Below are 12,657 nucleotides of genomic sequence, written 5' to 3'. Positions count from 1 at the left end.
AGCATTCGCTTTCTCCGAGGACAAACAAGCTGCTTGTTCTCACTGATGGGGTATCCCTAGCCCCCAGGCTCACTCAAAACAACAACCATGGTCAATTGGGCCTCGCAACGGCGAGGACATAACTGAGATTGACCTAACAACTTATCCAACTAACTGAGAGTGTAGCCTGGAACAGAATAAAAAAGGGGCCTAGGGGGGTGGATTCTAAACCCCAAACAGATTCTGAAGCACCGACTGCCCGAACTGACTGTCACGTCAGGTATCCAGTTGCAGGCAGTAATGAGATGTGAATGTGTGGACAGATGACCAAGTCACAGACTTGCAGATCTCTTCAACAGTGGCTGACTTCAAGTGGGCCACTGACGCTGCCATGGCTCTAACATTGTGAGCCGTGACATGACCCTCAAGAGTCAGCCCAGCCTGGGCGTAAGTGAAGGAAATGCAGTCTGATAAGGTGCGTTTCCCCACAGCCACTCCCCTCCTGTTGGGATCAAAAGAAACAAACAATTGGGCGGACTGTCTGTTGGGCTGTGTCCGCTCCAGGTAGAAGGCCAATGCTCTCTTGCAGTCCAATGTGTGCAGCTGACGTTCAGCAGGGCAGGAATGAGGACGGGGAAAGAATGTTGGCAAGACAATTGACTGGTTCAGATGGAACTCCGAAACAACCTTTGGCAAGAACTTAGGGTGAGTGCGGAGCACTACTCTGTTATGATGAAATTTGGTGTAAGGGGCCTGGGCTACCAGGGCCTGAAGCTCACTGACTCTACGAGCTGAAGTAACTACCACCAAGAAAATGACCTTCCAGGTCAAGTACTTCAGATGGCAGGAGTTCAGTGGTTCAAAAGGAGGTTTCATCAGCTGGGTGAGAACGACATTGAGATCCCATGACACTGTAGGAGGCTTGACAGGGGGATTTGACAAAAGCAAACCTCTCATGAAGCGAACAACCAAAGGCTGTCGTGAGATCGGCTTCCCTTCCACACGGTAATGGTATGCACTGATTGCACCAAGGTGAACCCTTACAGAGTTGGTCTTGAGACCAGACTCAGACAAGTGCAGAAGGTATTCAAGCAGGGTCTGTGTAGGAGAAGAGCGAGGATCTAGGGCCTTGCTGTCACACCAGACCGCAAACCTCCTAACTAGAAAGAAGTAACTCCTCTTAGTGGAATCTTTCCTGGAAGCAAGCAAGACATGGGAGACACCCTCCGACAGGCCCAAAGAGGCAAAGTCTACGCTCTCAACATCCAGGCCGTGAGAGCCAGAGACTGGAGGTTGGGATGCAGAAGCGCCCCTTCGTCCTGTGTGATGAGGGTCGGAAAACACTCCAATCTCCACGGTTCTTCGGAGGACAACTCCAGAAGAAGAGGGAACCAGATCTGACGCGGCCAAAAAGGAGCAATCAGAATCATGGTGCCTCGGTCTTGCTTGAGTTTCAACAAAGTCTTCCCCACCAGAGGTATGGGAGGATAAGCATACAGCAGACCCTCCCCCCAGTCCAGGAGGAAGGCATCCGATGCCAGTCTGCCGTGGGCCTGAAGCCTGGAACAGAACTGAGGGACTTTGTGGTTGGCTCGAGATGCGAAGAGATCTACCAAGGGGGTGCCCCACACCTGGAAGATCTGTCGCACTACACGGGAATTGAGCGACCACTCGTGAGGTTGCATAATCCTGCTCAACCCGTCGGCCAGACTGTTGTTTACGCCTGCCAGTTATGTGGCTTGGAGCACCATGCTGTGACGGCGAGCCCAGAGCCACATGCTGACGGCTTCCTGACACAGGGGGCGAGATCCGGTGCCCCCCTGCTTGTTGATGTAATACATGGCAACCTGGTTGTCTGTCTGAATTTGGATAATTTGGTGGGACAGCCGATCTCTGAAAGCCTTCAGAGCGTTCCAGACCGCTCGTAACTCCAGGAGATTGATCTGCAGATCGCGTTCCTGGAGGGACCAGCTTCCCTGAGTGTGAAGCCCATCGACATGAGCTCCCCACCCCAGAAGAGACGCATCCGTAGTCAGCACTTTTTGTGGCTGAGGAATTTGGAAAGGACGTCCCAGAGTCAAATTGGACCAAATCGTCCACCAAAACAGGGATTTGAGAAAACTCGTGGACAGGTGGATCACGTCTTCTAGATCCCCAGCAGCCTGAAACCACTGGGAAGCTAGGGTCCATTGAGCAGATCTCATGTGAAGGCGGGCCATGTGAGTCACATGAACTGTGGAGGCCATGTGGCCCAGCAATCTCAACATCTGCCGAGCTGTGACCTGCTGGGACGCTCGCACCCGCGAGACGAGGGACAACAAGTTGTTGGCTCTCGCCTCTGGGAGATAGGCACGAGCCGTCCGAGAATCCAGCAGAGCTCCTATGAATCCGAGTTTCTGCACTGGGAGAAGGTGGGACTTTGGATAATTTATCACAAACCCCAGTAGCTCCAGGAGGCGAATAGTCATCTGCATGGACTGTAGAGCTCCTCCCTCGGACGTGTTCTTCACCAGCCAATCATCGAGATATGGGAACACGTGTACCCCCAGCCTGCGAAGTGCCGCTGCTACTACAGCCAAGCACTTCGTGAACACTCTGGGCGCAGAGGCGAGCCCAAAGGGTAGCACACAGTACTGGAAGTGACGTGTGCCCAGCTGAAATCGCAGATACTGTCTGTGAGCTGGCAATATCGGGATGTGAGTGTAGGCGTCCTTCAAGTCCAGAGAGCATAGCCAGTCATTTTCCTGAATCTTGGGAAGAAGGGTGCCCAGGAAAAGCATCCTGAACTTTTCTTTGACCAGATATTTGTTCAGGGCCCTTAGGTCTAGGATGGGACGCATCCCCCCTGTTTTCTTTTCCACAAGCAAGTACCTGGAATAGAATCCCAGCCCTTCCTGCCCGGATGGCACGGGCTCGACCGCATTGGCGCTGAGAAGGGCGGAGAGTTCCTCTCCAAGTACCTGCTTGTGTTGGAAGATGTAAGACTGAGCTCCTGGTGGACAATTTGGAGGTTTTGAGGCCAAATTGAGGGTGTATCCTTGCAGGACTATTTGGAGAACCCACTGATCGGAGGTTATGAGAGGCCACCTTTGGTGAAAAACTTTCAACCTCCCTCCTACCGGCAGGTCGCCCGGCACTGACACGTTGATGTCGGCTATGCTCTGCTGGAACCAGTCAAAAGCTCGTCCCTTGCTTTTGTTGGGGAGCCGAGGGGCCTTGCTGAGGCGCACGCTGCTGACGAGAGCGAGCGCGCTGGGGCTTAGCCTGGGCCGCAGGCTGTCGAGAAGGAGGATTGTACCTACGCTTACCAGAAGAGTAGGGAACAGTCTTCCTTCCCCAAAAAAATCGTCTACCTGTAGAGGTAGAAACTGAAGGCTGCCGGTGGGAGAACTTGTCGAAAGCGGTATCCCGCTGGTGGAGCTGCTCTACCACCTGTTCGACTTTCTCTCCAAAAATGTTATCCGCACGGCAAGGCGAGTCCACAATCCGCTGCTGGATCCTATTCTCCAGGTCGGAGGCACGCAGCCATGAGAGCCTGCGCATCACCACACCTTGAGCAGCGGCCCTGGACGCAACATCAAAGGTGTCATACATCCCTCTGGCCAGGAATTTTCTGCAAGCCTTCAGCTGCCTGACCACCTCCTGAAAAGGCTTGGCTTGCTCAGGGGGGAGCTTGTCCACCAAGCCCGCCAACTGCCGCACATTGTTCCGCATGTGTATGCTCGTGTACAGCTGGTAAGACTGGATTTTGGCCACGAGCATAGAAGAATGGTAGGCCTTCCTCCCAAAGGAGTCTAAGGTTCTAGAGTCCTTGCCCGGGGGCACCGAAGCATGCTCCCTAGAACTCTTAGCCTTCTTTAGGGCCAAATCCACAACTCCTGAGTCATGAGGCAACTGGGTGCGCATCAGCTCTGGGTCCCCATGGATTCGGTACTGGGACTCGATCTTCTTGGGAATGTGGTGATTACTTAATGGCTTGGTCCAGTTCGCCAGCAATGTCTTTTTTAGGACATGATGCATGGGTACTGTGGACGCTTCCTTAGGCGGAGAAGGATAGTCCAGGAGCTCAAACATTTCAGCCCTGGGCTCGTCCTCCACAACCACCGGGAAGGGGATGGCCGTAGCCATCTCCCGGACAAAGGCCGCAAAAGACAGACTCTCGGGAGGAGAAAGCTGCCTTTCAGGGGAGGGAGTGGGATCCGAAGGAAGGCCATCAGACTCCTCGTCAGAGAAATATCTGATGTCCTCCTCCTCTTCCCACGAGGCCTCACCATCAGTATCAGACACAAATTCACGGACCTGTGTCTGAAGCCGTGCCCGGCTCGACTCTGTGGAACTACGTCCACGGTGTGGGCGTCGAGAGGTAGACTCCCTCGCCCGCACCGGCGAAGCTCCCTCCGCCGACGGGGAGCCTTCCTGGGAGGCGACCGGTCGGTACCGCAAGCGGCACCGATGTCGGAGACCTCACCCCGGGCAAGGGGCCAGCCGGCGCCTCACTCGACGGTACCGGAGGGGAAGGGCGCAACAGCTCTCCCAGGATCTCTGGGAGAACGGCCCGGAGACTCTCGTGCAGAGCGGCTGTAGAGAAAGACCTGGATGCAGGTGTCGATGTCAGAGTCTGTTCTGGGCGTGGAGGCTGTTCCGGGCTGTCCATAGTGGAGCGCATCGACACCTCTTGAACAGAGGGTGAGCGGTCCTCTCGGTGCCAATGCCTACTGGGTGCAGACTCCCTCGGCGACCCAGAGCTATCGGTGCCAATACAGGAAGGGGACCGGTGTCAATGCTTCTTCGACTTTTTGGGACGAAGCATGTCACCGGAGCTTCCCGGCACCGACGAGGAGGACGTGGAATCCAGCCGTCACTTCCTCGGGGCCGAGGCCGAAGAAGGTCGGTCTCGGGGGGGCTGTACCACAGGTGCCGTCAGGGTAGGGGGAGACCCACCCGAAGGCTCACCGCCACCAGCAGGGGAATGGACAGCCCTCACCTGCAGTCCAGTTGAAGCACCACCGTCCGACAACATCAGCACTAGTGGAGGTCCCGGTACCACCGACGCCGACGCAGCCTTCCGATGTCTCAGCCCCGATGCAGAGGGTCGATGCCTCGATGCACTCGATGCAGTCGCGGCCGAGGACGGAGGTCTGGACGCTGTAAACGTCGATGCACTCGATACTCCTGGTGCCGATGCCGACTAAGAGCCCGAGAACAAAACGTTCCACTGGGCCAATCTCGCTACCTGAGTCTGCTTTTGTAAAAGGGCGCACAGACTACAGGCCTGCGGGCGGTGCCCAGCCCCCAGACACTGAAGACACGACGCGTGCCTGTCAGTGAGCGAGATTACCCGGGCGCACTGGGTGCACTTCTTGAAGCCGCTGGGAGACTTCGATGACATGGGCGGAAAAATCACGTCGGCGAAATCAAAACTCGTAATTGCGGTAGGCACCAAAAAGAGGGGGAGAAAAAATACGACCCGAGGCCTCAAAAGGGCCTACCCCGAAGACGAAAAGAAACTTAACGGGGCAAAGACTGAAAATAGAGGAAAGAGAAAAAGACCGAAAAGGTCATCTTCTGAAATCCTTTTTTTTTTTCGTAGCGAAAAGTCAAAAGAGACGTGCGAGGTCAACTTAAGGGGCGCGAACGGCGTAACACAACCGTACCGAGCGCGGACAAAAGAAGACTGGCCGGCACGAGCCGGTTTCGGGCGGGAAGACGCATCGGCGCGCGAGGGCTAGCAAAGGCTTTTGCTAGTGAAGATTCCGATTGGAGGGGCTGCCGTGGACGTCACCCATCAGTGAGAACAAGCAGCCTGCTTGTCCTCGGAGAAATACCAATCCCATAGCTAGAATACTCACAAATAATTCATTATCAAACAACATCTCTCTTAAACGAGGAACTAGACAAGGCTGTCCCCTCTCTCCATATCTTTTTAATATAGCGCTTCGAGCCTCTCTTGCTGGCAATAAAGGACTGCTGTAACATAAAAGGTATTACTTATAAGGGTCTTGAAATTAAGTACTCAGCTTATGCTGATGATGTTCTTCTATGTCTTTCTAATCCTTATGACTCAATCCCTGCACTCTTCAAAACTATCAATACATTCTCTCATTTTTCTCTATCTTGGTGGGGCCGTCTAGAAACGATTAAGATGATGGTATCTCCTAAGATTAACTACATCCTTAGTATGCTTCCCCTGACCTTTCCTTCATTTTTTTTCACAGCTGGATAAGTTGTTAAATGTTTTTTTAATGGAAAAACTAGTAAAAAAAAAGGCCCGTTTCTCACACAAATAAAACGGGTGCAAGCAAGCTTATCATGTAATGGTGATTATGTTTTTAAGGGAACCGTTAGGAGAAATGTTCTCTCATGATAAGTAATAATTGGGAAGGGTGTATAATGAGTAATATGCTCCAGGGGTATGAGATACGGATTGTTTTATCTATGTTTTTTTTTTAATCTTTCTTTTTTTGTGATTTTTATTTATAGTATTTGTTAAAAGATAAAGAGTACGCAGACTCCATCCATGTCCAGCATTTCTCCTCTCATCCCTCCCCTCAATCCATGTCCAGCATTTCTCCTCTCTTCCCTCCCCTCCATCCATGTGCATCTCCTTCCTGACTTCCCTCTCCTCCATCCACCCATATCCAGCAACTCTCCATTCTCCCCTGCCCTCTCCTCCATCCACCCATATCCAGTAAATTTCCTCTCTCCCCTTCCCCCTCCATCCATCCATGCCCAGCAATTCTTCTCTATCCCAGCCCTCCTCCATCCATGTCCAGCGATCTCTTCTCTCCCCTGCCCTCCTCTACTCTCCAGCAATCTCCCCCTGCCCTCCTCTCCAATTCCAGCCATCTCTTCTCTCCCTCTGCCCTCCCATCCGTGTACAGCGATTCTCCCTGCCCTCCCTCAGCTCCCTAACAGCCCTCCTCTCCGTTCCTCCCCCCCTCCACACACGCACGTTTAACCCTTTTACTTTCAGGCGCAGCGACGGCAGTAAAGAGGACAACATACCTTCTCCCTTCCCTCACAGTGTCCTGCCCTCGCAGAAACAGGAAATGCATCATCGCAAAAGGTGGGACACTGTATGAGAGAAGGGAGAAGCTGTAGGTGAGCCCGCTATGTTGTCGTCATCACTGCCGTCGCTGCGCCTGAATGTAAAAGGGTTAAACACGTGCAAGAAGGGGAGGAACGGAGAGGAGGGCTGTCGATCGGGGAGCTGAGGGAGGGAAAGAGCGGAGGGACCGTCCAAGAGCCTCCTGGCTGCAGCACTGCTGCACCAGGCAGCCCTGCCTTTGGGGGGGGGGGGGCAGCAGCCAGGGGAAGGTCACAGTTGGGCTGGGGAGGCTTAGCCTCCCCAAGCCACTTATTCGGGGCACCTATGAATTCTGTCCTCCATCCCATCCATGTCCATCAATTTTCCTCTGCCCTGCCCTTCCTCCCCTCGATGTCCTGCAATTGTCTCCTCCTGACATCATCTTGCCTCCAACGTTCCCTTGCCCCTCATTGTTCCGCCCTCTGTCATTACATTTTGATGCGAGGGCAGGGCAATGAGTGAGAATGCATGTTACGAACCCAGGCATCCAGACGTAGAATGTTGGAGGTGCAAATTATTATATAGGATAAAACTCCCAAAATTGCTATTAGAAAATTAAAAAGTACAAAGGACACTGGGGGTGTTTTATTCCCAGACTTCACTAGTTATCACAAATCCTTTTTATCTCAGCAGGGTTGTAATTGGATCTTTCAAAAAGATGATTATAAACCAATTTGGATATTATTTGAAGCAGCTATGGTGCATCCATTCACACTTCCAATGTTATCATCATCTTCTTCTTTTCCTTCTCAGAATATAGATCTTATACTCTCTGTGAAATCACGTCTCAAGCTAGATAAATGTTTTACTGTGCCTGTTTCGAAATCTTTATATATGTCTTTGTGGTACAATCCATATGTACGAATTAACAAACTTCCCTTCTTTTGGAAAGAATGGATTGACAAGGGAATAAGGACTTTTTTTGATGTACTTCATGCAGATAAGTCCTTTTGACCATTTACTGATTTTAAGGAAAAATTTCCCTTACCTTTTTCTGCATATTTCAAGTGCTTATAGATAAAAGTATTGCTGCTTTCTATCATTTTCTCTGCTGTCTACACTATAGCCTTCATTATTTGACACTGCAAAATCTTTAATCGCTGAAGGTCATACTGCATCATGGATCTACAAGATATTGATAAAATATTCCTTCAATTTCAATACAGTTCTTCAAGCCAACTGGCAAATAGATATAGATAACTTTTCTGGTCAAAAGTTTTGAGGCCATTGTCTGCGGCATCAATTCTTCAGTCTATGTACTTTCTATATCATAGGGTCAACTGGACTCGTAAATTAGCAAGAGCTTGTCTAATCTCTTCAGACAAATGCTGGCCCTGTCATCAAAAGACAGGAACTCTTCTTCATATGTTATATGAATGTCATTTTGTACTCAAATTCTGGCAATCAATTTGGCCCACAATTCAGAAAATTCTCCAAATGGACTATACTTTATCACCAACAATTGTAATTTTCAAATCGTGTGCGCAGCAAATAAATTTGTCAACCTCTCAAGCAAAGCTGATGGATATTTTACTCACTATTGCTCAAAAGCATATTCTACTCAACTGGAAATCTGCTCATTTGCTCAATCTTCACTTCTGGTGGAATTCAGTTTTACAATATCAAAGAATGGAATTTACATTAGCAAAAAAGCAGAGTACAGTTCTCACCTAAAAGAAGATATAGGAACCACTTGAACATTATCTACAATCTCTTTAATTAACTTCTTGTCCACTTTTTCTTTTATTGAAAATTATTGCATCCAATGCTATCGATTTGATTTTGCATACTAACAGTATTACTCTTTTTCCCTATCCTTTCTTCTTGTTCCATTGTTCTATTGTTATTATTGAAATTTATTCAATAAAATATTTGGGGGGAAAAAAAGAAACAAGACAGTTTTGACAGACAATCGGGAGGACTTTTTTTCCTCAACAAAGAGCGTAACCATGTTGAATGATCCAAAGTACCCAATGGTCAGAGATTATGAGAGGCCAACTCTCTTGAAATAGAAACAGCCTGCCTCCTACTATTAGGTTGCTTGGTATGGACAACTGAACGTTGCCAATGCTCTTTTGGAAGAAGTCAAAAACTGAGTTGCTGTTTAGGCTGAGGAAGGGCCTGTGACTTCTGTCCCCAGTGTTGTCATAGGTGTGAGCGCCGAGACACCTATGAGGAGTAGGAGTATAACAATGCTTAGAGTTGTAGTAATTATGCGTCTAAAACCTCCCGAAAATCTTCTAAAAGAAGTGGTAGAGGGCTATGGTCTAGAAAGAGTTTTAAAGGTATCTGTATGCTTTTAAATCAGGTTGGCCACTTCCTCGACCCTATCATCGAGTAAGTTGTATCCACAAGGGACATCTGCTAAATGTTCTTGGACTGCAAATTCTAGTTGGAAACTGACCAAAACCAGACGTTGCATTGCTACTTCCAAAGTTGAAGTACAAGAAAATACATCATATTTTTCACCCTATCCATTTAAATTTAAGTGAACATTGTCTATTATTTGTTGAGTTAAGGACAAATCAAGACCAGGCATACATATGAAGTATCGCATATCATATGTAATGAGTCCATCTTGGCAGCGTGGATGGATCTGCTGTCTTCTACTATGTTACTATGTTACATATTCACAGAGATTTGTTTCATTTTCTCTAACTCATCAGCAATAAATACCATTGCTGCCACTGGTATCTCTCCACACAAAACAAGCAGAAGTATCCATGTATACCCTGGAGGAAAGGAGAAACAGGGGTGATATGATACAGACATTCAAATATTTGAAAGGTATTAATCCGCAAACAAACCTTTTCCGGAGATGGGAGGGCGGTAGAATGAGAGGACATGATATGAGAGTGAAGGGGGGCAGACTCAAGAAAAATGTCAGAAAGTATTTTTTCACGGAGAGAGTGGAAGATACTTGGAATGCCCTCCCGCGGGAGGTGGTGGAGATGAAAACGGTAGCGGAATTCAAGCATGCGTGGGATAAACATAAAGGAATCCTGTTCAGAAGGAATGGATCCTCAGAAGCTTAGCCGAGATTGGGAGGCGGGGCTGGTGTTTGGGTGGTGGGGCTAGTTCTGGGCAAGACTTCTACGGTCTGTGTCCTGAAAATGGCAGATACAAATCAAGGTAAGGTATACACAAGAAGTAGCACATATGAGTTTATCTTGTTGGGCAGACTAGATGGACCATGCAGGTCTTTTTCTGCTGTCATCTACTATGTTACTATGTAATTGGGACAATCCTGTAGTTTCCTGTGAAGTTTAAGAAACTCAGAAGTTTGTTCAGGAAGAAGGAAGTCTGCAAAGGAGAGAGCATTCTGCATTAGAGAATTCAAGTAAATTATGGAATAAAGTTGATAATCCAATATATGCTTTCTTAGCATACAAGCATGGAATGTTCACCTGCCAAAAGCATCTAAAGTTCTAGCTTCTCTGTTTGGAGGAAAAGCCTGAGATCTCGCACTGTGAGTACATCTCAAGGCAGATTCAATAACTAAGGAATGATGGGATAACTGTTTTTTCAAATCCAGTGCATTTTTCATTGGATCAACCTGAACTATTAATGGAGCTTCTAAGTTTCTGAAAAGAACATCTTTCATAATGTATGAAGGGGGAAAGTGATTCCCTCTCTAGAAGGAGAGTCGTAATCTAGATCATCAAAAATTTATGAACAAAGTTCCTCTTCAGTCTTTAATTTGAAAGGTATGGCATGGGCCATCTCACGGAAAAAAACCATGAAAGGATATACTTTCAGGGGGAAATTCACATCTTTCAGGTGGCGGAAAAGGTTCAGATGGAATCCCATAGGAGTCCTTAGCTGGCAGGCCATGTGGTTTTGTTCCAGCTCCCAGGAGAGGTCTAATTATGACTACTGAAAGCTTTCATCTTGGAAGGTACTTGAAGAGTGTATCCAATAGGGCATCGACTCTGTATGGAATGTCGACGCAGATCTGTCTCTGAACCAGGAGAGAGTTGTTCTGCCGATGTTGACGAATACATCGGTCAGGTTCATGCTGTTGTGACTTGCAATCTGATGTATCTTCGGGTTGGGCTGGTTGACACAAGAACTATGTAAGCCTGGCTAGACTGTAGCCCTAAAAGCTCTTCAATGAACATAACCCAGATTCCTCTTCTAGATAAGCCATCTGTACCAGCTGGGAAACCTGTATGGAAGCAGAATGCATTATAGCCTGCATAGGCGTGAGAAACTTGGATGACTCCAAAAGCTCTCGCTGTGGAGTAATAAGTTGAAGAGAAGGAGAGCAGTCACTGCGGCATTAATGTCTCCGGAATGGCATCTGGAGAGAGAAAAATGGTGATGCTTCTTAGGTTTCTTATGCTGCAGGTCCTTCGATGCATGCAATGATGAGAACATGGAGTCCTTACACAGCTGTAGTATCGAGTCCAAACCTGGGCATTCCCAATGCAGTGCCAGTGCACCCATTGTTGATACTGACATTGAAGCAGGTTCCGCGTCCAGTGCCGAATCCCTTGCCATGCTCATACCAAAATGATTTTGTGATGGACTCTGACAGCTTTAAGTGTCCTCATTTGCCCCAAGCTAAAGAACTCAATACCAATGAACAATGTACAAACAACTACTTAGCATTCCAAAAACATTCTGAAAGCCCACTTCAGAAAATTCTTCAAGTTGATCTCTGATAGAAAATGAATACGGCAAACACTAAATTCTAAATGGATATCTAACCATTTTAAACCACACTGAACTGATGACTAGACTGGAAAACCTGGGGTTCAAATCCAGAAAAAAATATATATAAATGAGTTTGTTAAAACTTAATTTAAACAATAATAATAAAATACTCTATATAGATAATAATTTTATTGTCTCTTGTTTATTTGTTACATTTGTATCCCAAATTTTACAGGCTCAATGTGGCTTACATAGTACCGGTAAAGGCGTTCGCCAATTCCGGTATGAGAAATACAGTAATGGTGTGGTAGATAAGGTTCTTGTGTACAGACACATTATGGAATCGTAGCTGGATGCATAGTTTGATTTGTATTCGAGTCCTCTGCAGCTTGGGTAGTGGAGATTTAGGTGTATTCATGTTGATCCTGTTGTGTTTCTGGTTGGTAGGTCTATGAGGTCTGTCAAGTATCCCGGGGCTTCGCCGTAGATAATTTTATGAATCAGGGTACAGATTTTGAAAGCAATACGTTCTTTGATTGGGAGCCAGTGCAGTTTTTCTCGGAGGGGTTTGGCGCTTTCGAAACGCGTTTTTCCAAATGTAAGCCTGGCTGCCATGTTTTGTGCAGTCTGAAGTTTCTTTATAATTTCTTTGCATCCCGCATAAATTCCGTTGCAGTAGTCTACATGGCTTAGTACCATTGATTGTATCAAGTTGTGAAATGTTTCCCTCGGGAAGAATGGTTTCACGTGTTTGAGTTTCCACATTGAGTGGAACATTTTCTTTGTTGTAGATTTCACTTGGTTCTCTAGTGTGAGGTTATGGTCGATTGTAACACCTAGAATTTTCAGGCTGTCTGAGATAGGGAGGGTATAATCCGGGGTGTGTGTTTGAGGGTTTGTTCGTATTGTATTGGGATCAGAGGATGAGACAG

The 12,657-nt window shown here is 47.8% G+C and overlaps 1 protein-coding gene across 1 annotated transcript in view; it reads right to left on the bottom strand.

Moving 5' to 3' along the window:
- The window catches only part of STAG1 (stromal antigen 1), a 1,758,022-nt gene that overhangs the window by 1,207,300 nt on the left and 538,065 nt on the right, over positions 1-12,657 (bottom strand).

The sequence above is a fragment of the Microcaecilia unicolor genome, chromosome 10, assembly GCF_901765095.1.
Source record: "Microcaecilia unicolor chromosome 10, aMicUni1.1, whole genome shotgun sequence".
NCBI lineage: Eukaryota > Metazoa > Chordata > Amphibia > Gymnophiona > Siphonopidae > Microcaecilia > Microcaecilia unicolor.
This window is presented reverse-complemented; position numbering and strand designations above follow the sequence as displayed.